Source organism: Anomalospiza imberbis, chromosome 11, assembly GCF_031753505.1.
Source record: "Anomalospiza imberbis isolate Cuckoo-Finch-1a 21T00152 chromosome 11, ASM3175350v1, whole genome shotgun sequence".
Taxonomy (NCBI): domain Eukaryota; kingdom Metazoa; phylum Chordata; class Aves; order Passeriformes; family Viduidae; genus Anomalospiza; species Anomalospiza imberbis.
In genome coordinates, this window is record NC_089691.1 from 20,469,054 (window position 1) to 20,496,251 (window position 27,198).

Genomic DNA, 27,198 nt, shown 5'->3' on the forward strand with positions numbered 1-27,198 from the left:
GATGGAATTACCTTTGTGGCTGGGAAGTGGCTTTCCCCCAGCTCTGGAGTGGGGAAACTGTGCACTGGTGTTGCAGCTCCTCATGTGGGAACAGGAGCAGAGGCTGTGGCTTCCACAGATTTTCTGGGCTGGGATGGAGCTGGAGCTGCTGGAACCCCATGGAAAGATGGAGCAGGTGAGAATAACCAGCAGTGGGAACAGGGGTTTGGTGCTGATTTACCTGGAAGAGGATGTCTGGAAAAAAAAAAAAAAAAAAAAAAAAAAAAAAAAAAAAAAAAAAATTACAAGAAGGTGACAGTCACCAGGCTATACTCACCACCTCGGTGTGTCAGAAAAAAAAAAAAAAAAACTCCCAGAGGAGGTTTCGCTGATGAGACCAGTCCTCGAAGCCTCGAGGGTTGTCAGCCACCCTCAGAGAAATCCCACAGAAAATTGGGGGTTTTTTTCTCTCAGGGAACCAGAACAGTGACTGTGACTTAAAATCTAGAGGAGATCCAATGGAGATGCTTTCAAAAGGCTAGATAAAGCCTCAAGGTCAGGCCCCACGTTGGGCGCCAATTAAAAATTCAAGTGTTGGAGTAGTAGCTGCTGCTTCCTAAAATCTGTCCCCCACAAATGTCAGAAGACCCTGCTGAGGAGATCTGGGGGGCTGTGATCCCTCCCAGGGGGGCTTGCTGTCCCAGGGCTGGTTTTTCCCATTTTTCCCCTGGCTGGAAGATGTGGCTGCTCTGCTGTATTTTTTCTGGAATGTTTAAGTTTGTTTGTCCCCAAGGCAGCCAGGCTGCCTCTCCTGCACAAGCTTGGTTGTTTTCTTCCCCCTCCTGACTCAGTCAGGATTTATCTGTGTTGGTTGCTCAACTCCTCTGTTCCTGGGCTTGGAAAAATTCCAGCCTGTTTTGTGTCTGTGCTGTGTTGAGGCTGCTTCTTCCCCATGCATCTTTCTCATCACCTGAAACCTCCCTCATGTCTTTGGGGAAGTGGTATTTCATTGACAGCTGCACCTGGGATTTTGATTTTAGCATGGATCAAGGTATCTGAGCTTCCAGCCTTTTTGGTACTTAAAAAAAAAAAAAATCAATTTTCTCTTTTTTTTAAAGAGCACAACAATTTGTCCAAAGAAATTCCCATTTGCTCCTCTGGATGATGAAGAGAAGATCTGGGCAGGAGTTCAGGCCCTCCCCAGTGTGTTTCTGGTGTGGGACCTGCCTGAGCCTGGTCCTGGGCTGGGATTTAACCTGGGAATTGCTGGTGCTGCTCCCTCCTGTGCATCTCTGCAGGGGGCTGGACACATGAGGCTGCTGCTATTTAGAAATGAGTTTTTTTATGATTATTTATTAAATAATGAAAAGCATAAATGCAGTTTCTAATAAAAATCACCTTGCTACGTGTAAGCCTTTATGACTTCAGGCAGTCAACATTCTGAGCATTTATTTTCCTCTAAGTGGCAATTTATATGAAACATGCATTAAAAAAATATTCCTGGACTATTTAAAATGAGAGCAGAGTAACAAGTTCCAGTGGTGCAGGAGCTCTGGTTAATTATTTATCATTTTGAAAAGTACATTTTCCAAGCTCAGCATGGAGCCCAGAGGCCACTAAGTAAATAAATTTACATAAAATGCAGTAAAATCAGATCATTTGACACAGTAATTTGCCTAACTTTAAAAAAAAAAAAAATCTTGAGGAAAAAGAGTTGCTGCAGAGAGGAGTGTCAGCAGAGGGATGTGGAAGTGTCAGTGACAAATGGAATACTGAGAAGTGGGGAAACACCATGAAAGCTGCTAAAGCCACTCATTTTCATTGTCACCTCATCAGGATGAATTGAGGAGGAAATTGTCTCCTGGAAATATTTTCTTTGTTTTATTTCCCACAACCATTAGTTGTTGAGAACTTAAAATTTACCTATTGGTTTCTTGGAAAATATTTACTGAAAACCCTAAAACTCTTCACTTTTTTTAGTGCATTTTTTATGACTCCAAGGCTGCAAATTATTTCATGTCCCAAGGCCTCTTAGCTGCCAGGTTTTAGTCATTTTTCTGAGGGTGTTGTTTTCCTCTGCTGGGCTCAGTCACTCTCCTGCCAAGGTTTTCACTCTCCCAGGGCAGCAGCATCTCCTTGGCTTTACCTGGATCTAACTTTCCTGAACTTGCCAGCTCCTAGAGTCCCAGAATGACAGAGTTAAGAATAAGAGGAAGAATTCAAGTGTTGTGCTTTCAGATAATTTCAGTAAGGAAGAAATAGAAGTTCAAAATACCTCAAGGAATAAAGGTCATCAACGTTAGTCTATTTTATTGAGATTTTTACAGATTTTGCAGATCACACTTTTTAAAAAGAAATAGTTACGAAACCTCTTCCTTTTGACTACATAATGCCATGGGGGAATGGAAGAACAATGTGCTAATTCTTTAAATATTCAGGATTGTTCTCTCATTGACTCTGCCTTTCAAGATTGAGCATTTGAGTATTTGAAAAGCCCATGTTTGGGCTCATTTTGGCAAACCTCATAAAAAATGTGTTTCTCAGTCCTATTCTATCAGAGTTTAATTTTCTCCACATCTCTTCTTGCCGAATATTAATTTTATCTCACATTTGCCATTGAAGTTTGCAGTTAAGGAAACTTCCAACTCCATGGGCTCATCACCTACTTCTCAGTTTCCATTGTACCTGGAGCTTTGTGTTAGCCTGAGACAGAGCTGAACCCATTTCTTCTTCCAATCCAGATAATAACTGCAAAGAACGGATGGGTTTTGCTGCCATTGAAAATGCAGACTAATTCTTGCCATAATTATCAAGTCTTTAACTGGTAATTGCACTCTGTTCCCATCTATCTGCTGTCAGATTTATTTCTGTAATTGACCTCCTGGTCCAGGAATTAGAGACAGTCTTTGATTATTGGTTCAATTCGTCTTGGAGCATCATGGGTTTTTCTTTCTTCTTTTTTTTTTTTAGGTATTTTAGCTTTCCAGCCCATCAAAGGAAGTATAAAAAATGTCACTAAATATTTCCTACCTTTATCACTATTAGTACCTGCTGAGTCTCATTTTATTGTCTGTACAGATACATTGAGGAGGGTTTTGATGAGAAGGGATTGACTTTGTGCTTTTCTTGCTTTTAGCCTTTAGGGACATCTTTTTGGGGACAAGGGAATGGGTTTTCTGTGGTGGTGATGTTGAGCTGCTATAACCCCAGTGCTCCCCACCTGATGTGTTTGTGTGGAGTTTGAGAATTGCACCTAAGCTTGAGGGAAGTGGTGGGAGCAGCCCAAGTCATCTCTGACAGTCAACCTTCAGTCAATCCATTCATTAGATTATTAAAATGTCATAAGGAGTCAGGGAATTCAGAATTCCCCCTCTCTAACTTCACCACTGCATCAGTTACCAAATAAATGGATTTTTTTTCTTCCCCCCCGTACAAAACAACAAGCTTAGCTGCTTCCCTGAGACTATTCATTTTCACCACATCAGGAACTTATTAATTCTTGATGAGAATTCAAGCATTAATCAATTCTTGATTGAATTCTCCCCAGAGGGAAAGAGGAGAAACTGGGCCAGATTTGCCTTTTGGCTGCTTTGAGTTGTGTCTCTGACTGAGCACATTTGGAGCAGTGGGATAATCAGTCTGCTCCATATCAAGCACATCTCCAGAGCTGATGGGGTGCTCTGAAGATAATCTCCCTGTACAGGTGAGGAAAAAGGGGCCAGAGACACTTTGCAAAAATCCTATAAAACCTTAAGATAAAAGTGATTTATAAGTGTTGCTGATGTTTTCTCCCTCATGCCTGAAAAAAAAAACAAAACCCAAACATATAATCTTATGACAAATGTCAAAACAGCCCAAGAAAAGGTTGTTCCTGTTAATTGCAAAAGAGAAAGAGTCATGGAGGTCTCAAGTGGTGGCAGTGCAATCCCAGAATGGTTTGGGATCATCTCACTCCCACCCTGCCATGGAAGGGACACTTTCCACTGTTCCAGGCTGCTCCAAGCCTCATCCAGCCTGGCCTTGGACACTTCCAGGGATCCAGGGGCAGCCTCAACAGCTCAAGGAGCCTCCTCAGTGTGTGGAACCCTCAAGGTTAATCTCCACTTCCAGCCCTGCCATTCCCTCATGGTCCAACTCTGGAGCCTTTGACAGCAGAGCAGCCACCAGCTCTTCCCTGAGCTCAGGCTGTGAGGATGGACTTGTGCTGCTCAGCTTCTTCCTCCCTCCCTCCTTCAGGCTGCTGCAGCTGAAGATTATTTCATTTTTATTCCTTCCAGCCTTGGAAGCCAACCTGCTGTTGGCTGCTGCTGGGAGCAGAGTCCTCCCTGTGCTGGTGTGGCCCCACTCCCTGACTGACTGCAGGGTGGGAGGGATGCAGGAACTCTGCTCCCAGACCCAAAGGAAAGGCAGGTTTGAGGAACGATGAGGGAGCTGGGGTTGTTCAGCCTGGAGAAAATGAGACTCAGGGGTGACCTCATCACTCTCCACAGCTTCTGAAAGGTGGCTGTGGCCAGCTGGGGCTGGGCTCTTTCTCCAGGCAGAACCAGAGGACACAGTCTCAAGCTGCACCAAGGGAAATATAGGCTGGATATTAGGAAAAGGCTTTTTACAGAAAGGGTGATGAAGTTCTGGAGTGGCTGCCCGGGGAGGTGGTGCAGTCACCATCCCTGGGTGTGTTTAACAAAGCCTGGATGTGGCACTGGGTGCCAGGGTTGAGTTGAGGTGTTGGGGCTGGCTTGGACTCGATGGTCTTGAAGGTCTCTTCCAACCCAGTGATTCTGTGAATTCAGGTTCTAGAGAGATGGGACAAGGACTGAGAGGTTAGGCACTACCTCTGGGTTTGAGCAGAGAGCTGAGCTAACACCAGATCCAGCTGCTGGGAGGGAACAGAATTGGAGCAGCTTTTCAGCTCCTTTACTCTGATTTTTGGGTGTCTGAATTGTGCAAGTGTGGTCCTGGCTGCCCTGGGAAAAGCAGAGGGATTGGGATCAGCTTTCAGCTGGGTGCTGGAGTGTGGGTGGAGGATCAGAGCTGGAGGAGTGCAACCAGAGGGCTCTTGGTGGCCTAGGAAGGCACAGCTGCCCATGGCTCCATCCTGTCTTGTTTGGGGCTCACAGTAATGGAATTCTCTGACATTATTTCAGCTTTTGCCATGCTGGGCATCACCAGTGGTGCCAGGTGACAACGATAATAGATTCTGTAGAGGGTAATGGCAATGCAGGCTCTGGTTTCAGCTGTGAATGGCTCTAGGGGATTCAAATGGGTAAAAAAAGAGAAATACTCAAATTTACTCTTCAAAGAAACTTCATACTCAGTGTTAAGGAAAATCCCCTGGCAGTGATGGTGTCCAGTGGGATTGGGGGTTTATGGATTGCTGTCCTACCTCCTAGGGAAAGAGAGAACCTCTATTTCAACCAGTCTCAGCTGGGCAGGAAGGGTAGAAAACAGCTTTAAAAGGTCAGGAGGGGAATAAGAGAGCACTTAAAAGAAGATGGCGGCAATGAAATGGAGATTTATCAATTCTAGTGACCTGTATAAACAGACAAAAGGAGTTGTAGCTGGTCACTTAAAACCATGTAAATTTAATTAAATTGGTATTGCTTGCAGGAAAGAGAGAGCATTGAATATAACAATTAGTGGCTCTTTGTGCCCTTTTGGGAGCAGCAAGTAGGAAGCAGGCCCAGAGAGCAGCCTACAGTCCCAGGCAATTAATACAAATGAGCCATCAGCATTCCAGGTCAGCTTTCTGCTAGCTGGAATCCAGGGTGGGGCACTTGGCCATGGCTGCTAGGAAATAAACCCCACAGATGTTCTTCACTTGGGTTTTGCAGGGTGGAAGGAGCTGGTCCTTGGGGGAATTTTTGGGAAGCCAGCACAGAAGGTCTGGAGCAGCTGGTGGGAGATTGCCCAGAGTGTTACCTAAAAACTGTGGCTGATATTTCCTTAATTCAAGGTGCATCCCATCCAGCAGGATGGACCTCTAGATTAGATCCCATCTCCACAGCAAGAGAGTAATTGATCAATGCATGGAAAATTAGTGGCTTGCTTGCTTTGATTGTCTGGTTTATGCTAACAGGGAAAAAAAAAAACAAAACAAAAAAAAAAAAAAACAAAAAAACAAAAAAAAACACTCTATTTACTGGTCTCCAAAAGATCCAATTTCACTTTGAGGAAGACAATCCAAATCCCCTGATTCCTCCACCCTTCTCCTGTCCCTGGCAAAATACTCAATAAATGGCAAGTGGGGTGATCAGGAGCCCATGGCAGGGAATAGAAGCGAGGAATTGGGTAAGGCAGAGAAAAGAGAACATGGAAAAAATGTATGAGCAACAAGTTTAAACTTATTTAATAATGTTCTTTAAGTGTGATGGGAGTGAACAGAAGTGCACCAGCCCATTTTCAGGTGGGCTCAGGGCTGCTGGTGCCTCTGTCCTGTCCCTGGGATGGAGGAGGGTGATGGTGCTGCCTCACAGGATGGAATAATTTATCTCTCAGCAGTGATTAAGAGGCAGTTAAACAGCAGCTCCTCTTACCAGACTCTGTTAAATCAGTAGGTCTGCCTAACTGGCACCTAAAATTTTTAAGAGCCATCTGAGCTACTCTTTGGATCGTTAATGTTTATTTTTAATAAGTCCTGGCTCGCAGGGGAAGTTCCAAAAGGCTGGAAGAAAGCTCGTGCTCTGCCATTATTTAAAGAGGGTAAATGGGCTGACCTGAGTAATTATAAGGCTGTCAGATGAGCGGGCAATCAATATGTGTTTGATAGCACCAAATGTAAGGTCATCTATCCAGGAATAATGAATGGAGCTGGTGCAGGCAGCAGAGGAGATCTTATCCTGAGGAACAGCACAGAGCAACAGGGGAATGCTGAGCAGGGCTGGGGAAAATCCCTCACTCTGCCATGGGGATCTCCATGAGGGGATGCTGCAGCCCTGGTTTTTGTGTCTGCAGTTCACAAGGACACGTGGAAATTCAGGGGAAATTCACCAGAATGATGAAAGGTTTTGCAGTCCACCATAAAACTGGAGTCTGCTTAAGCCATAGAGGAAAGGTTTTATTAATTTTACTTTCTCTTCAAAAACTCATGAGCTTCATGGTTTTAAAGCAAACATCAAAATCTTGTGCTGTTTCTATATTTTTCCAGATTAATTTCTTACTTAATTGACAAAATTAGCAACAATAATATCTGCCCTATTCTTCCCCTTTAATTGGATCTTCTGAATGAAATTTGGGGACTTGGACTGTGCATTACCAATACACTTCACACCTTAATGTTGGGTTTGTAAATTGTTTGTGTTTCAAAGAGACTGCCAATGCCTTTATGGAAAAAAAGACATTAAAATCCTATAGTCCAGTAGGAACTGAGTGTGGAAGGGCTTCTGGAAACTGAAGAGCAGCTGGATCTTCTTGGGTACTCCCACCCTGATTTCCCACCAGGAGTTAAGGAAATGTGGAAATACATGGTGTGGTGGGAATAAAGCTTCTTTTGACAAATTTCCCTGTTAAAACCCTATATTTTTAAAGTATAGTTTGACTTTGTATTTAAGATCTGATTTTCAGGGTTTAAATGACAATTTCTGTTTGGCATTTAAATCCATCTTTTGGAAAAAGAAGCCTAAATGAAGTCTATCAAATCATTCACTAGGGGAAAACTCCAGGCTGCAATGTTTGCAGTACAACTTTCCCACTCCATTTTCCCATTTTCCCCCGGGTTAGGATTTTAACCTTTCATTTCATTCCTCGGCAGCTGAAATTTGATATTGATATTTCTCACAAACTAGGCCAATATTTATTTCCTAGACCTAGCTAGGAGTAAAACCCACTCTGTGAGGTGGAGGTCCCTGGGAGCAGCAGACAGTCAGGTTGGAATGTGGGTGTCTGGATGAGGGAATGGCTCCTAAAGGCTTTGCCAAACCCTCTCCTCTCTCCCCTGCTGTGCTGGGCTCACATCTGCTGCAACCTCTAGAATATGTTGGCTTCCAAAAATTCACTTTGTCAGACTCTCATTTGACTCTTTCTTTCCCTTCCTTCCAAATTCCATTTTTCTGCCTCTCCAGGGAAATTATCCTTTCAAGCTTCCTCACTTTATTCATAGTAAGGTTATTAAAATATTTGTTGGGTTCCTTCATGAATTCTCTGAGGAGGGTTCCAAGGATTGGAAATCTGGTTTGGCTCCTCCTCCTGCCTGGCAAATCAATTTCTGCTCATTTCAAGTTAATGAGCCTGATTATCAATATTTCACCAGCAAGTTAATGGAATTCTATTGACTTGGGTGGAGGCAAGTCAGATTTCTAAGTTAACTTTTAATCCACAGGATCCAACTCAATGGGATACAACTGGCAGGATAATATCACTTTTTAATCCAAAGCCATTATCAAACACCTTTGTTCTTTTTCTGAGTTCTCACCACCCTACAAATCTTGTTTTAATGTTTTTCTCAGTGTGCTCTGTAGCTCTTTAGTGTTAAAATTAAGAAAACAAGCATTCTTTTAATTATCTAACAGTGGTTGGTTTGTTGGCTTTGTTTTTTAATGAGTGTTTCTTTGTTCTTAGCATTAAAGAAACCTCTGCCAAAAGTCAGCTCCTTTGCAACTGCAGCATTTCCCAACGAGACCAGCAATGTTCAGGGTTATTTTTGGAGAGAATTTTGTCAAATAATGGTCACTTTGGGTTACTGTGGACAAAAACAAATATTCACTGATCAGCTGACAGATTGTCCTCAGTTTCCAAGTCCTAAAAAAGAGAAGATGTACTCTTTAACTCTTAATATTTCCAAATGTGATTTCCACAACTGGGCAAACATGGGATCAGTGAGCACACCTCCTGCTTTTCGTGAAACATAAAGAAAGCACTTTTTATAGGGTTTCTAATGAAGTCTTTGTTATTGTAATATGTCCATATTTTGAGTGTTATCAGGTTGTTTTTTGTTGCTGTTTGTGCTATAATGCGTTAGCTGGCAAATGGCTGTGAGTTCCAAGGAGCTGTAATTTTATATAAGAATTCTGGTTTCCACTTGAGTGACTTAGGAGGAAATTATCAGGAACTTAATACGGAACTTTGATCATGCAACCTGTTTTAGTTTATTTGTTTGGGGTTCTTTCATCCTTATGGAGATTCACAACCCAGAGAAATGAATAAAATATAATTATTTCACAGGGTGCATTGATCATCAGGAAGCGATTTCTAAGGAATGTCAGTCCTGCAGCATCTCTGTGGTGTTGCCTGTGGAACTGTGACATTTTAGAGCCATAAACTGGAGAACAGGAGTGGAGGATCGTCTGTGTCCTGGCCATCAGCAGCATGTCCCACCACGGGTCCTCTGCTGCTTGCTGGGATGGGCTGGGGAGTCTCTGCTATGCTGGAATGATCCGACTCATGATCTACTTCTGCCAGGAAAAAGCAGAGAAAGAAATGTGGCATTAAAAAGAGACAGAGCAAAGACTCCCAGGGCTGGGACGCTGCTGATCAAAGCACACCCAGGGACGTGAGCTTGGCTCAATGGCTCCAGCCACAGCTCTCGTTTATCCATGAATATATTCCTTCTGTTTCCTTCTCTACTAGTTATTATTTCTGCTGTCTGTTTTCCCTCGGAGATGGTTGTTATTTCATGGTTCTGCTCCAGTCATTACCAATTGATGGCATTGTTTCATGTTCTTCACAGAAGAATTCCAGTAGGATCTCTGTCCTGCAATTCCTGTTTGTGGCCAACACAACGGCAGTGAGGGGGAAGGTGTGAAGGCAGCTTTAGTTTGTTGGGTTTCAGTCCAGTCACTTCCCCAAGTTGTGTTCTCCAGCATCCCATGGATGCTGTGGCACAGATAAAATAATAATACCACCTGAATTTTGGGGTGTTTCACCTCTATGGTCTGAGAGGATTTGCAGCCCGGGACACAGATTCCCAATCCATGCTTCTATGCAAATTAGGGGTATTTTTGGAGAGCCTTTTCCTGCTTGCCCTGGAGGCTGAAGATTTTGGGGTTTTTTTCTGCTGCCTGTGTGTGGTTGGACTGATCCTGCTGTCTCCTGGGTTGTGATACACTGGAAGCTGATCAAAAACCAGTACAGGTCATCCCAACTTTCTAAAATGCCTCATGCAGAGAAAATATCTCTCCAATGATATCTTCAGAACAATTCTTGGGTCTTTGCATGATGCACAGGTGTCACCATGAGGCTCAGCAATAATCTTAATATGGATTTAGAGCCCCCAGGCAGGGAGGAAGTACCAGTTATGTGTTGCTAGCCCCTTGTTTCCAAGAAATAACTGAGACCTGTGAAAGGAAATATTATTGATTAGCTTTCAGGCTAAAAAATTAGCTATGTTTGCCCAGATATGTTCAGCATCATTGTATATTGACTAAATGCATGAAAGATAAGATACAACTGTGATAGGCACATCTTGTCTGAAGCAATGGCCTTCATTAACTTGATTATTAAAGTGAACATATTAACACTGAGTCCTGCAGCCCCTCTGCCTCCCTGTGTGAGCAGCAGCATTTCAATCTTGTGTTCACTGAGCTCTAATTCCAGTTTTCCAATGATACAACCTTTGGGATAACATTTTCCATGCTCTTCTGAGAGACAGGGAAACAGAGGAGGAATGAAAACACCACCCCGAGCAATTTGGACTAAGTGTAGGGAAAACATGTTTCCTTCACATTAATAATTAACTTTATTTTCACCATTGGTTTGAAAAATGGGAAAATCACTTCATTTTCCAGATAACCTGATTCTTCTGCTATTTTCAAGGTGCTGCTTGAGATCCAAAAATTAACATTTAAGCAGCAGGGATGTTGTCACTGGAAGAAAAACAAGGATGTGCTCACCTTGTGGCTGGATTTGCTATGCTGCACTGAGGCTGCCTGGGCCAGCTCCATTTATTCCAGACTTTGTGAGGAATTTGGCTACTTGCTGTGATGAATTAAGGGGCCAAGAAGATGAAGTGCTTTAATCATAATTGCCTGTTCAAGAGCCAAACTTCAGGGCAAGGATTTAATATCTTTAAGTGCAAGAGATAATAATAATGGCAAAAGTTACATTGTAAGGAGTAATTTCAGTTTCTAAAATAAGTCTCTGGAATAATACTCAACCAAGTAATTTGTGTAGCTACATAAATATTCCCTGTGTTCCTTAAAGCAGCTTTTTTTTTTCTTCAAGTCTGCAAATTACCCTTTTATGAGATGCTGTACAAACTAACTACTATATCTATTCAGAGTATGATAATATCTCCTTGCCTTTGAATGAAATATTTGGCCCTTGAGGATATGCCAGTAGCTCTCCTCACAAAATACCTGGAAATTGAATAAGATCTGCAGCTTTATTATGTACACATAATACTGGAACCTGTGGGATTATGTGTAGTAACCTTATTTACAGAACCAGGAGATGTATCTGCAGAATATATTTTAGGCTGGGAGTGCTCAGTAACACCTTTATAACATCCTTTGCTTATGTGGATTGATCTCAGAGAAATGCCAACAGTCTTAGCTCAGAAAAAGGACAAGGATCCCCAGTACAATCTGAGTATTTAAAGTGCAACATTTCAGAGTGGCAGGAATAAAATCTTTACCTGGCACAATAATAATAAATCAGTTTCTAAGTCGGTGGGAATCCAGGGCATCCCTCTGGCTGCCCTGGAAGGTCTGGGACCCTGGCAGGGGGTCAGGAACCACCCTGTACAGAGCCCCGAGAGACACTGTCTGATCTGATCATGGATCATCTGATCACAGACTGATCCCTGTCCATGGAAAAGAGTTTTCAGTCTTACAGGATGAATTACAAGCTCTGAGTGTTTGATATAAGTAGTAATCAGTGTGGCACGGGTGCAAAAATAGAATTTGAGGATTCTAGATAAAGGGTTCAAAGGGGGCAAGATAGAAGAAAGTGGGTGTGCCTTGTCCTTTTTCTTCTTCTTCATGCCCTCCATGTTTCACTGTGGTGTTGGCATTTTTCTGTTGGTTTGGGCTGGGCACACACTGTTCAACATGGGTGATAGGTATTGGCACGTTATTGTAAATATAGCACACGTAGTTTTTGGTATATAATGTTTGTAACATCCCACTGAGGGGCAGAGCCCCGCACACTGTCCTGCAGGACAGACCTGCTGCAGGTCAGAGAGAAAATATTGTAGATAGAAAAAATAAATAACCTTAAAAACCAACACAAACAAATTACAACTTCTTCTTTAGCAGTGGGGCTAAAAGACAGAGACTTCTACAATCTCAAGAGCATTTAAATATCACAAATCCCAACATAAGTCCTTTTGGCTCAAAATGCAAAGATCTTGTAAGAAAATGCAGCTTTTCTCCTATAAGAAAAGCTCATGGGTGGTGTGTGTATACAGATACTCTTCTTTTGAAACTGCAATAGGGCCATGAATTCTCAGGTATCAGAGTGATCACATTAGTGACCTCATACTTTAAATACTTGAATTGAAAAGTGAAATTGCTGAAAATACTTTAATTTCTTCCAAAAGTGGATTCCCTTCCCTCTGGAAGCAGGACTCGCTCTGGTGAAGAAGCTTTTCCCCCAGATATGCAATTTCCCAACATGAACTCCACTTCCTTTGGGAGAAAGGAGGAGGGGAAAAAAAATCATACCTCTCCAAATAAGAAAAAGGCCCATGTTTGGAAATTATGAGTTCCAAACTCTCATTTTTTGGGAAGAAGCTGGGAAAATGTAGAAAAATTCCTTTTTCTGAAGTGTGCACCTCAGCTACCCTGTGGGCATGAAATCCTCCTTGACCAAAATGTGGACACGTTAGGGCTTTGCAAAGCATTGTTGTGGTTTTAGCCATGATGCCAAAGGCCTTTATAGAAACTTCTGGGAAGTCAAAATACAGGACAAACCAGCTTTATCTGAGTTGAAGGAAAACAGAGGTTTCCAAGCTCTTTTTTCCCCCGATCCTCTTAGCAGTTCCTTCACAGATAAATAATTCCATTACATTGCTGTTTGGAACATGCAAGCATGATCACTTTGGTGACTTTAGCCATTCTATTTTTCTTTACTAAGCTGTTCTTTACGGGCCTTTTGAGGCACTGGAACAGAATCCATATCCAATCAAACTGATCAGCATTTTTGGGCATGACTTTTCAATCACAGCATGATGTTCAGTCATTTAATGTAACTTTATACCACAAAGCTGTTTGGATTATTCCCTAAAGATGATCTGCAGGATCTTCAGGAGCACTTTGGATAGCTCAGAAGTTTCAGCACTATATATATATATATTTCATTACTTCCCTGCTGTTCCTGTAATGTTTCCAAAGTGTCAGTGTTGGGTACAGTAACAGAAGAGTTTACAGTTTCCTTCACTGAGACAGCAATGCTGTCTAAGGTGAAATTAAAATAGACTTCACTTATTTGTGGAATTAATTATTAAAATATGCTCAGCAATCACTCACATCAACTCCCTGTGCTTACAGGGCTGTTTCTCCCCTTGTGCAAATACCACCAAAACAATGAGAGGTGGTGCTGGGTTGTTCTGCATTAGTGATGGCCAAACCTCCTCCTGCCTCTTGTATTATTTAAGATGTGCCTTTCATCAGTTATTCAGTGAAGTGCATTTGGGGGGACAAAGTAAACCCTGATTTGTCTGCATCAGCATCTAAACCTGGACATATCAGTCTAAAAAAAATAGTTTTGGAGTATAATTTTCATTTGGTTCTTTCTAGTTGTCATTTTCTGCATTAGGCTCAGCTAATGTGATTGGATTTGGGGTTTAGGCTTGATTGGGTTTCTGGTTCTCCATCTGTATGGCTGAGGTGATTTAGGAAGAGCCCTGTGGAGTCATCAGGGAGTGCCTTTGTGAGTCATGGCATAGTTTGGGATGGAGGGGACCTTAAAGATCACCCAGTGCCACCCCTGCCATGGCAGGGACACCTTCCACTGTCCCAGGTGCTCCCAGCCCCAGTGTCCAGCCTGGCCTTGGGCACTGCCAGGGATCCAGGGCAGCCACAGCTGCTCTGGGCACCCTGTGCCAGGGCCTGCCCACCCTCCCATGAACAATTCCTAATTCCCAATCTCCCATCCAGCCCTGCCCTCTGGCAGTGGGAGCCATTCCCTGTGTCCTGTCCCTCCATCCCTTGGCAATTGTCTCTCTCTTTAGGTCCTGGAAAGCCACCCTGAGCTCAGCCCAAAGCTTCTCCTGTGCAGGTGAACAATGCCAGCTGTGCCAGCCTTTCCTGCCAGCAGAGCTGCTCCATCCCTCTGCTCCCCCTGGAGCCTCCTCTGGGCTCTCTGCAGCAGCTCCAGCTCCTCCCTGGGCTGGGCCAGGGCTGGGGCAGCTCTGCAGGTGGGGTCTCACCTGGGAGCGGCAGAATCCCCCCAGCCCTGCTGGGACCAGCCCAGGGCATGGGGGGTTCTGGGGTCGGCACACACAGCTGGGACATGAAGTTGACAAAAGAAACCTCACCAGAGTTTCCTGAGATTCAACCTCATTAAGAATCCCTGGAATAAATTTTGCCAGTGGCTCTCAGCAATCAGATCTCCACCACTCTGTGGCTTCATTTAACAGCAAGTGTCTGTGTGTGAGCACAGCCTAAAATTGAGGAATTTGGGAGTGGGTGCGAAGCAGGACATTTAGGAAGCTCTGTGAAGGAGCAAGGTTAGAGGTCTGAAGTTGTGGTGTTTTTTTTTTTTGGGTTTTTTTTTTTTTTTTTTTTTTTTTGTTTTTCAAAAGAGATGATCTTTGAAATCTTTCCCATCAGTTCTCTCCGCATTCCAATTTCAGTTTTATGCCACCCCTCACTGTGCACGTCTTGGCAGGAAACTTGCCCATCTTGCAGAGCCTTGCGTGAATAATTCATGGCAGTGTCATGCTGATTCTCAAAAGGCTGGAATATTTCTTTGGAGAAAATGTTTAATAAGATTCTTCCAAACAACACAAACTATGGCTTTGTATGAATTTTATGGGGTAGTAGCTCTCAAAAAGTTTTGCACGATCAAGGATTTAATGAACTGAAACCCCAAACATATGGTAGCCCCTTCTACCTATTTGTTTCCTGGGTTGAAGCATGGAGATGAAGCTGCTTAACTGGAGTAAGAAACTCCAATTTGCCACATCTGAAGGCACAGAGAGAAGTTTTAAGAAGTAGTATACAGCTCTTATTTTGCTCCTTCTATTGACATCTTCATTTGGGCAATATTATGTGACAATGATGGGGTGTGAAACAGATTTTACACTTATTTTTTCCAAGCCAATAGCAAATATCACACAGCTCCTGCAAAAATTCTGGAATTCTCCCAGCCGCATTGTGTCCCAGAAATTGTGTTCAACCAGGTGTCATTTAACCCAGCAGAGAGAGGAATTGAGGCATTTGCAGTCTTTGGAAAGAAGGGTGAGTTCCACAACAAATTATGGATATCTGGACCTTCCAGAGGCTGAGGGTTGTTTTGGTTGTTGGTATTTCCTTTTGAAGACAACTTTTAAGCAGGCCTTGGTGATCTAAGAAGCTGGTCTGAAATGGGAAATCCCTTGAAATATTTCAAAATAATTGTTTTTTTCTTTTTTTCCCCAGGCTGTTTTAGAATTATTCCAGTTTTTAGTGGGTGCAACTTTGCTAGTAGGAAAAAAAAAATAACAGCAAAGCCTAAGAACCAGTCAGTGTAGTTAAAATACAACATCACGTCAGTCTTGGTGTTGGTAGGAAGATATTTCAGGGTGTATTTTGCAGCTAAAAAATTGGGATACGTATTTGGTGTTGTTCTGAGGGTGGGAGACCATAGAAATGTTTGAGAAGGAAAACTCACAAGGGAAATATTGGTGGTATAGGATTGGTTCTCATTATTGAGACCTCCAGTTTAGGAAAGGATGGGGAGCCCTTTCTCCAAATTTTCTCCAGAGCTCTGCAGCCAGCTGCCCAGGGAGCTGCAGAACCTCCATCCTTGGAGATTTTCACAATTTAATTGGAAAAAAACTGCACTTTATTTAACCCAGCAGGAAGAGCTCTACTTTAAATGGGGAAATTGTGACCTCCTGAAGTCCCTTCCAACCACGATTTCTGTGAGTCCATGGGATTTTAATGGCAAGAGTCATTTAGGATTTCAGTGATACTTTGCATGGAAGGGATCCCAGACCCAGGAGTAGGATAGAAATTAAATCTCCATGGATTTCAGTGGCAGGATTCCAGCAGAACTCCCTGGATCACCACCCTGACTATGCACATGTGCCTGGTCCCCACCTCCAGGATCCAACCTATTTTCTGCTCAAACCCTGTGACTCAGACTCAAAAACCTGCACATTCATTCCTACTGAAATGTATTCCTAGAAGGATTTTGCACCGTGCAGTGCCTTCCAGGGAGCTCATTTAAACATTTAAAGATTATATTGGTGATTGGTGGTTTTCAGTGCTGAAGTTGTTTTCTTAATCAGGATCTAAGAGAACTCCTTAAACCAGTTGATTCTTTCTTTCTTTCTCCTAATTGTCATTTAGTTGAAATTAATATTGTAATTGCTTTCTCTGGAGACTCTGAAACTTTGTGCACTCTCATTTAGGGAGAGAAATATGGATGATGGGTGACTAATGATGCATAGTTAGGCATTTTTTAAAAATAAATACAGAATCTGTCAATCCGCTCTCTGTCAGAGAGAGAAGCAGCTCCTGTTTTCACACAGTATCTTCCTTGAGGGGATTCTGTCTTGGGAAACACTGTAATAGGCAGAAGTGGATGGGATTTGACTTTTCTTGGCAGTTTTCACCCTTTCCTTTGCAAACACCCTTGCAGTTTTCCTGTAACATTTATGGGGGCTGAGAGTGCGTTGCTGCCAAAGAGAGAATGTCTCACAGTGACATTGACCACAGCAAGTCAAGTCCTTATCCTTCAATTTTATAAACAAGGATAATAAAAGTTGGACAAACAATATCTTTAGCCTGAGGAATTCAGTTGAGCTGTATTGAGCAGGATGTTGCTATGTGGATTCAAATTAGCTGGATGTGTCCTGGGTGGTTTGGACAAGGTGGACTGGTGTGTCTCACTCCCCCTCTGCCTCCTTTGCCACCTCCTTCCTGATAAGACTTTTATTTTTAGTCTATCTATTGTCTGGTGATTGATTAACTCAGTTCACATTCCTCTGCCTGCAAGGTTCAAAAGGACACGTTGTTGTTTTACTCATAAATATGCAGTATTTTATTTCCTTCCTATTGACTCCTCACTCTTCAAATGTTCATTCCTTACCTTTTCTCTTCTAGTGAACAGTCTTGTTTCCTGCTGCTTGAAAAATAAAAGGAAACACTTTCCAAGCCTTTCTAAGGGCCAGCCTCTCCTCTTTTTAAAATTAGTTGTGTGCTGCAAGGTGCAGGGGAGCAGAGGGTGGAGTATGGCAGGGTGAGCAATCAGCTTGGATCCAAACAGAAAAATTCATGACCTAAGTGATGCATCTCCCTCCAGATGTCAGAGCAGCAAATAAATGTTTCATAAACTTTGCTTTCCAGGTCAGCTCCAAGTCATGATTTTATGTTGGTGGTTTAACCCTTAATGTTTAGAGAAAGCAGCACAAGGAGCAGGGGATGTTCCTGGACATCTGTGCTCCTGGGAGTAGTTGTCGCATTAATGCCTCCAGCCAGGAAAAACAATATGCAAGACTGATACCATAATCTTGAGGATGAGGAATATCATCACATGGATTTACTTTGTAGAAAAATCTGAGGAAATTGTTTCCCACCCCTGTGAAAATACATCAATAGCAGGTTCTGCACCCTGGGGCAAGAGCAGAGGTGGCTGGTCCTACAGGAGCCCCATCAGCCTTCTGTGGGGTCCAAAACACCTCTGTCCACCCAGGAAAGCTCCTGTTTGTACAGTAGGATGGAGGAAAGTAGGCGGTGGATGGCTGCATGGAGGAAGTGAGGACACAAAGCCAGAATAATGTAATTATGTTTGTAGGATGAACACTTTTCCATCTACTCAATCCTCACAGCTGTAGAAGCACGGGGGGCTTTATTTGCCGGTGAAGGAACAGCTGTTGGGGCTGCTGCATCCTCAGAACTTGGATCCCATGTGCCAACCCTGTGCTGTTGAGCAGAGATGCCTGGCACCAAGGCCCTGCTCTATGCGGGATTCACCCGCGTGCTCCAAACCAGCCCCTGCCGTTTTCCGTGGGGCAGGAACCCTCCCATGGCAGCCTGGGCCTGCCAGCCCAGCCTGAGCTGGCTGTTCCTGTCCTCAGGCAGCCAAATGGGGCTGCACACCCTGCACTCTTCAAAAGGCACGGAGATTGTCAGCAGATTCTGTTAACAAGTGGCAGAATTGATGTGCTCGTGGGCTACTCCAGCGCTGGAGATTTATTGTATTCTCCCTTCCCGCTGTGCTGCTGCTGCTTTACAATTAGAGGGAAGCTGGCATTAAAAACATCTGCTGCCCATGTTGGCCTGGAGTTGCCAAACTTCTGGCTCTCTTTGTGCCAGGGAGGGCCTTGCCAGCAGCACGGTTATGTTTAAATGTTAGCTCCCGAAAGCGCGGCTCGCGGGCACCACTGAATCAGCGCTAATCCTGACATTTCACTCAGGGAAGGGGAAGGATCGGGGAGAAAGAGGCACAGCCAGGAGCTTAATTAGCATGGAAGTGCAGAAAAAAGTGGCATGTTGTACAAAAGAGCATGGTGAGAGGTTATTTCCTGTGTTTTCCTGAGGTTTCCCCACAGCTGCTGTGGTGTGTTGTTTCGGAGCCGCTGGCTCGGCTCCAGGCTGTGGCCCTGCGCTGAGGTTCCTGCCTGCTGGTGACATCCAGGATGCTCAGAGCCCGGTGTGGGTGTCCCATTTATTCCCAGAAGTGTAAGATCTGTTCCCTTTGTCCCTCCAGCTGTGTTTTGGTGAGTTTTCCCTGATGCCGGGATGCTCCAGGTGGGTCAGGGCCTGCTCTTTGTGATGTCCAACCAGGCACTGAGACTTGTCCCTGCATCCCAATGTCCTTGCCACGTGTGTTCACTCTATTTGAAAGAATTCCTGACAGGTAAAGAAGCTGTCAGTTCCTCATTTCCACCCCTTACTCTAAGAGACAGTGATTCTTTTCCTGATTGCTTCCCGAGCAATATCAACACCCCACTGGAACAAGCACAAGGCATTCTCACACCACAGAAGAGAAAACAGTGACAAAGTGCTCAGGATCCTGCACAGGAAGAGCTGAGAAATAGCAAAGCTTGGGAAAAACAATTATGAAGACCCTCTCTATTTTCTAGATATGTTTTGGCAGGGAATCATAGAATTGTTTAGGTTCAAAAAGCCCTCTCAAGGTCATTGAGCACAACTGTTCCTTCAGCACTGCCAATCCCACCACTAACCCATGTCCCCATGTGCCACATTTGCACACCCTTTAAAACCATCCAAGGCACTCTCTGCCGCCATTTAAAAACCTTTTTGGTGAAGAAATTTTCCCAAATATCCCATCTAAATCTCCCCTGGCACAACTCAAGGCAGTTCCTTCTCATCCCATCACCTGTTACCTGGGAGAAGAGCCTGACCTCCACCTGGCTACAAGCTCCTTTCATTGAGTTGTAGAGAGCTTATAAGGTGAAAATTCAATCTAAAAACAAGGAATTAAATATAAAGTTTATTAATAGACTCCAGTAATTCCTATGTGCATTTGTATTCCTCATGGAGTAGTGTTTCTTCTCCCAGTCAGTGTTTAAACTCAGGGTGCTGTCAAACTTCCTAATTAATTTTTTTTTCTCTTATTGTAAACATTATGCTTTTTTGTAGTTTGGTTTTGGGTTTTTTGTTTTTTTTTTTTGGTTTTTTTTTTTTTTTTTTTTTTTTTTTTTTTTTTTTTCTTTTTTAGGTTTTGGGGTACATTTAAGCTAATAGAATCTTCATAAATTTCTGTGACATTTTCCAGTAGTGACATCACTCAATTGCAGGTAAGATCCTGACTGTGGTAAGCTCTACAACACCTGACTTGTGAGTAAGAAGTGCTGAAAGCAAGTTAGGGACCATTTCTTTAGGAATTCCTGGGCTGGTTTTAGTCTCCTGAAAAATTTCCTCACTCTTGGAGCAGCCAAGTCTCATGGCAGGAGTTGTTTGCTCAAAGTGAGACCGGGTATCTCAATGTACAGCTCAATGTACAATGTGAACATGCAAATCACTCTTTCATAATGCATTAAAAATGTTCCACTTGATCAAAAAGGAGAAAAAGATGAAGTTTAGCAGCAACCAGAGGGGGTTTGATTTCTGATATGAAACAATGAAATGATTTTATGATATGGAGAGATGATTATATTTCCAGGTGATATTGTCAGGAGAGGTTGTTGCTAAATATCCCTGTTGTCTCTATTTCCCTGGAAAGATGGTGTTGAGAGCACAAATCCCTGCAAGGTTCTTCCCTGAGTGTAAGTCCCAGCCTGTGTTTGTGTGGGTTTGAGCTGTGTGCTGCAGAGTGGAGCTGCCAGCGCCAGGCTCTGAGCAGCAGAGGGCACTGGTCTAACGGGAGTGGGAGAAAAATCATCATTTCGCTTCAGCGCAGTCTAAACGGCCCCAAGATTAATCTGTTAATATCCTCTCATTCCTTTCCCTCCTATATCAGTGTTAATTGCCAAACAAGTGACAACTTTCCCCAGTATATTATACTGGTCCATTATACTCTGCTGCTGCAGATATGGTTATTTGCAAATTCGCTACAGACTCCTCCACAAACTCCTGAGGGTTTTATGTTGCTCTTGTATGTATGAATACAAATAAATAGAGGCTGCAGTTCCATCTATATCAAATTTAATCTGCATGCTGTTTAAAGCAGTCTAAATATTAAAACCAGATTATTGGAGTTTTCCATGGGAATAATTTTATTTTTCAGAGTTTACTTTCAAATCAACTTGTCTCTTTCCTTTAGGTTTGTTTGCCTCCAAAAAGATGCTTTCTTCTCAGGATTACAGTATTTTTATTGGCTCTGCACTCACAAGTGTATTTAAGGAATGGTTTATACCTGTTGTCAGCTGAGCTGATAAATGCACCCACCACGGAGACTTGGCATAAATAGCCATCATAAACCTGGCTGCATAAAATACATGGTGTAAAATCCAAAGGAAAAGGCCAGCATGGGTGTGCTGGGGTGAAGGAGGAGGCAAACAGGGGCAGAAGCTCCTGCTGGTGCTGCCCAGCCCGGGGCAGAGCAGAGCTGAGGGACCCCGGCGGCTGCAGACAGGGCTGGAGGCAGAGGGTGTCAGCAGCACTGATGGAGCTTGGCGTGCCTGCAAATTGCTCTGACAGCCAGGGCCCTATAAAATTTTAATTTGAGGAATGAACCTGCTCTAAACTTTGCGAGTCAAGCCCTGCAGCTCGTGACTTGGGCAAGATTTTTGCGAAGATAAATGAAAATAGACTTAAGGACTCTGACAGCAGCCGATGGGCAAGGCCCTGTCTTGTGTCTGACAAAGAGCCCCGACCTGTGTCACGAAATTGGGGTCAGTAAATAAATATCAGCTGCTGTAAGCACGTCTGCAGTGTCACAGTGTTATTAAAAGCCTTTCAGGGTGAGCAAAGGACACTTGTGTAGAGGTAGCCTTGAGGTCTGGCTGCCTACAAATGGTGGTTTATTGTCTGTGCTGTGTTAGTCTTACTGAGAGCATTATGGCAGGTATAACTGTACCCTGCAGAGCTTTCTGAGATTTGGCTGCTTCGTTGGTTTTGGAAGAGTTTTCAGTGGGAAAATCCTGTTACTGAAGGTGTATTTTGGTTGTTACAGAGTATTGAGGCTCAAACCCGGAAGGGGATCTCACTCTGAGCTGTTTGGGATCAAACCCCAAAACTAAATCCACATGAGGACACTTAAGTGGGACCACTAATGACAGCCCTTTTTGCTGTTTCCTAATCACAATTAAAGTGGGAAAACATCTTGAATAGCTGGGGAAGGGTTACCCCACCTCCCAAAACATGCTAAAAGCAACATGTTTAGTGCTTGCTTTGGGAAATTCCTGTCTGAATACAGGTCATACTGTTAGCAGGCAGCAAACAACTGTCAGCTTCAACAGAATAATACCAAATTAGTGCTCTCCAGCTGAAGACAGATGCCCACTTCATATGCTCCAACATATTCTTTTCAAATATGGATGTAGCACCTTCCCAGTTGATGGGTAGTGAAGCTTTGTGAGCCCTAACTACTTTTCAAAATAGAATATTCACATTACATGGTCATTTCTTTAAATAACTTTTTTATGTAAACTGCTTCAAATGTAAGTTTTGGCCCCTTTTTTCCTCCACTGGGTGCCGTTTTATCCCCACAATATGAAGGCAGCTGAATTTTGTGCTTAATTACATTTTATATGTGGCTTAGCAATGCCCATTTGACAGAGAACTTATTCATGACTCTGGATGTGAAGCAGAATCTGGCTTTGGTTCAGTCTGAGAGGCAGCAGGTCAGACTTTAATGCATGATGGCTTTCTGGTTTGTTTGTTTGATTGAGCCTTGTCTAGTAAATGCCAAAAAAGAATTTCCTCCACTGAGTTAGGTCATCTCAAGTGAGGTCAGTCAGAGTGGGCTGCCCAGAAAAATCCCTGATTTTAAGCTGTGTTTTAGTTTATTCCTGGCAAAGGGAGGCAGCCCAGGATTTTCTGCTGCTACAGCTGCTCTTGGGCACTGGTGGTGTCCATGAATTGCTTCCCAGCTTAGGTCCCACTGCAGCATCTGGGCTGGACTTGCCCAAAATGTGTGTGAGATACCTCCTGAGATGGATTCCCATATTTGATTAGTGTGAATGAAGCAGGGAGCCCAGCTTTAGAATGCCTGAGCAGAAGAATTAATGTAGACACTGCATGAAAGCCTGAAAGAACAGAGATGCATGGGAGGGGTTTATCAGATACCACAGAGTCCTGGAATGGTTTGGGGTGGGAAGGAACCTTAAAGCCCATCTCATTCACCCCTGCCATGGGCAGGGACACCTTCCACCAGCACAGGCTGCTCCAAGCCTCATTCAACCTTGAAATATCAGCTACTGCAGAAAGAGAAACAACACTCTGTATGTCAGAATCCAAAAGCAAGAAAAATTCTTTATTATGATCCAAAAAGGAGAAAAGGACTTGGTGTTTCAGGTATGGGAGCCCATCCTAGAAGCACTAGATGGGAACTGCCCTCCTAACATCTGAAAGGAAGGAGAAAAAGGAGAAAAAGAAGGGAAAAGGCATTTTACAGCAAATGTAGGAATGTCACCAAGTTAGGAATGTGAGGGAGGTGTCCAAAGAGGCCAATGGGCTCCCCAGCGAGGTCTGGATGTGTCCAAGGAAAGGTTGGAGGTGGCACTCAGGGCTGGGGTCAAGGTGGGGATCTGGCACAGCTTGGACTCTTTGGTTGATCTTTGAGATCTTTTCCAACCCCGCTGATTCTGTGATTGAAGGGGAGAATTGTGGCATCCATCATTTTCAATGGTCAGTGCAGAAAATTCAGCAATTTTTGCTGTATGTGATTTCCTAAAAAAATAACTTATTTTTCCTCGCCAGCCCTACTGACATTTCCCAGAAAACAAAGATATAGCCAGGAATAATTGCTTTAGCCTTTAGTTTTGAGTGGATTTTTTTTTTTCCTCTGCCAAACAAATAGAAAAAGCAGTTGGACTGGTTTAACATATACTCCTATCTAAGGAAAAAAATCCAATAGAGATGAAGATAACTTTATTTCTGTCAGCAAAGAAAAATATATATTTGATCCAATCTACACTAAACTTTTCTTTGCAGTTCTTGAGAAATAAAAATGAAAAAAAAATCTATATATCACATTCTTGGCCAGTATTTGATGACATTCCCCTTTCAGTTTTTCCTTCTGTTTTCTTACTAACTACAACAAAAAAGAGAGAGTGCAAGTTTATGTACCAGTAAAGGTAGAGCAGCAGAGTTCCCAGGCACCTCATTTTACAATTTGCTTTGACATGAAGTGAGAAATAACTGAGCACAACCTTTACTACAATAATTGGATTTTTGCCATCAGGAGAAGCTTGTTACATTTGTGTCCTCTGAGAAATAATAAGCTTTTTTAGGTTGGGTTTTATAGACTCCACTCTCTGTAACCTTAGAGGGATGTGAAGTGCAGGGGTTGGATCCTTCCCTGCCCGAGTTGATCATCTCTCATTGTTCTGTCAATAGTGGTGCTTGGTTTACACCACCACAGCCTCCAAATCATTTTGTGAGACATGGCTTAGAACACAGCAGACTCCTCTGTCTTCCTCTTTTTTTTTTTTTTTTTCTCTTTTTTTGCTTCTGTAGTTTCAGGTTTTGTCAGTGATTTTTTTGCCCTTTGTGCAATTTCCTTGAAGAATCGTAGGAAAATAGAATTAATTATAAAATCTGCATGGATATTGCACCTGGAAATGTCAGTTAGGTCAGAGCCCAAGGATGAGTGAGCTTTGTCAGCTGGGGATAGGAAATTTAATTTTAGCATCTCAAGTGTTTTGAAGTCGCCTGTGGTGTTTCTCTTCATCACATCTGGACTCCCCCAGTACAAAAAACTGCTTAATTTCATGCATCTCATTAAACATGTGAGCAATTTCATAGATTTCATTAGTATTAGCTAGAACTTTACTATAAACATTGATGATCATGTACAGGTTTGTCAAGGATTGTTTCTGTCATTTTCCAATCTATGCCTGAAGCTGAAATGAAACAAATGTTGAAAATAATATAATAAATTGTTACTTCTGTTTTTTTTTTATGATACCAGATCCCAAAATATTTGTACCTATTGTGATATGGCTTCAGTACTGTGAGTACATGAGCAGTGAAAAGATAAAATATGAATTTAAAAAAAATTGATTAGGATTTTTTTCATAATGTAAAAGAAGCAACAGGAACATTGCACACGAGTATCACCATTCATGACCCCAAGAGATTGGCATTTCAGCATCACCAGGATTATTTATCCTATGAGGAATATTAGATTTGATAAAAGGATTAGATATGAGGAAGGAATTGTTCCCTGGGAGGGTGGGCAGCCCTGGCACAGGGTGCCCAGAGCAGCTGGGGCTGCCCCTGGATCCCTGGCAGTGACCAAGGCCAGGCTGGACACTGGGGCTTGGAGCAGCCTGGGACAGTGGAAGGTGGGAGGGACTGGGTGAGCTTTAAAATCCCTTCAACCAAGTCCATCCTATAACATAACAAGGTCTGAACCTGTTTTATTTAAATATAACCATGCGAGATGGGAAGTGTGAAGAGGTAAAACACCATTTTAGGAGCGGGAGATGGATATTAAGTTAAAGTGCCTTGTACTCAAAATCAATTTGAATTTACTTCAAACTTTGCATAACCTTCTCCTCAGAGTTATACAAATGTCTTGATAGACTCATTAAAATCTGGAAAATGGGAGAGAAAAATCTCAAGATATGAGACTCCCGAACGAGAGGAAATAAAAATCTCTAACTGAAGTGTGAAATGAGAGTGGATCAGTGAGAATTTTAAGTTTCAATTTCTTTCACTTTGTGGCTTTATCACACGCTGTTACTTCACCACTTTTATGGAGCAGAAGGTACACGTTACAACCTATTTATTCCAATTTATTTTTGCAGGGTCTTCTCTTTGGGTGTGTTCTCATTCTACTTGTGTAGCTCAAGGTGAAGCCCTCTATGGTGTCTTAGAGAGTAGAGAAGTACCAATGCTAGTGAATCTATGAGAAATAATGATTTTTGAACTTTCCTTTCATTACCTGGGTGGCCAAAAGAGGGGAGATTCTGATTAGGGATCCCTTACAAGCTCAAAGTCCCTCTCCTCCTTCTAGAAACAGATTTCAAATGCAATTTTTCTCATCAGGGAATGTGCATGAATTTTTTTTCCAGAATGTTCTGACTTGTTACAGAGCACCACATCGTTTATTTCATGTTCCTGTCTCCCTCCAAATGCAGAACTGGCAGTATTTTATTTAGTCTCACAAACCAAAATTGTTTTCTCATATTTGCTGTTCTACTGTGCTTAAAACATGGCTCTTGTCCTTAAGGATACCTTGAAATGTGACTTTTATTCTGAGGTTTTTTTTTTTTTTTGGTTGCGACTCCCATTTACACCCCAAATTGATGGAGAAAAATTGAGATTTTCTTTATCATGATGGTACAGTATGAAACAAATTGCTTCAGATTACGATTCCCTCCAGTTTAAATTGTTCTATTGTTTAGACTGGAGCTGGCTGACAGTTTCTTCATTTATCTTTCTTGGCTAACGCAGCCCTGGACATACTTAAGGCATTAGGCTGGGGCTGGTTTGTCAGCCTTGACCTTGTGCCACATTAGCTCCTTGCAAAGCTGGCACTCTTCATTTCTTAGCCCTACAGTTTGTTCCAAGCCCTCTGAGCCAGAATTAGCCACAACTGCTTGTGGAATTTGTATGGGCAGGTATCAAAAGCCATCATACAGGGTTTTCTTTATCATACTCCTTGTTTTCACCAGATTGTGTTCTTGATCAGAAACAAAAATCTCACCATTCACACTTCATAACAAAATTTAGTTGCTATTTGTCTTCACTCTGATTTATTTTATAGACTTGGTCTTTCAACCAAGTTTTACACTTGAAATCTGGGCCATTGAAATTAGCAGTGAGTTCTTGCTACTCAGTGATTAGAAGTTATCTGTGAAGGACATCCTGGTGGTTTCTTCTAAAAATTGGCTTTGGTCAACTTAATCTATAGGCTTCATTTTAGGAAAGGAAGCAGCTTTGGAGCAGAAAACTGAGGAATTTGTGTGACTTAAAGCTGATACAACTGTGTAAGTATTTCCATGAGTGCTTGGAGTTTATTCCATGTTCACTTTAAATTGGATAGAACTAACCCCTGTTCCAAAGCCTCCTGGAGAGGCAGCCAGCAAGGTTTCATCTGTTTCTTTTCACCAGGAAGGTGGCCTCTCTTCTTCACAACAATTTCTTGCAAACTTTGCACGTTCAAAGTCTGAGGCTCATCTTTGCTCCTAATGGGAATTAATAGCACCAGGAAGTTCTAACAGCAGTTGTCTCTTCAGAAGAACGATTCTGTGACTCACTAAAAGTTGCCTGTCTGGTTTTCTTGCAGGTAGGAACCTATGGGAGGGGGAAAAAAAGCCGCATTATTCAAGAAACAAGCAAATCAACCAAATTCCCAATGACCCTACTCACAGGGAATCCCAGATTGGCTCATTTTCTATTGTAACTCACAAACCTTAAAAAACATCTTGGCCAGAAAAGGTCTCAGGTAAATTGTGCAGACCCAAAGCATTTGGGAATCAGCTGCTGAGGGAACATGAAAACAAAAATGTTGATTGCGTGTACTGGGAGAAAGCAGGTGAAGCTCATCCCAGCAGGG

The 27,198-nt window shown here is 42.7% G+C and overlaps 1 long non-coding RNA gene across 3 annotated transcripts; it reads left to right on the forward strand.

The window, feature by feature from the left end:
• Positions 1-25,631, forward strand: LOC137480876 (uncharacterized). Of its 3 annotated transcripts, none has more exons than XR_011003145.1 (4): positions 1-175; positions 14,492-14,588; positions 15,174-15,314; positions 25,445-25,631. It is a non-coding gene; the product is annotated as an uncharacterized lncRNA (long non-coding RNA). The 3 variants fall into 3 exon arrangements; XR_011003147.1 differs by lacking the exon at positions 25,445-25,631 and adding an exon at positions 17,857-19,538; XR_011003146.1 differs by lacking the exon at positions 25,445-25,631 and adding an exon at positions 17,409-17,848.
• The last annotated feature ends 1,567 nt before the right edge of the window (positions 25,632-27,198 follow it).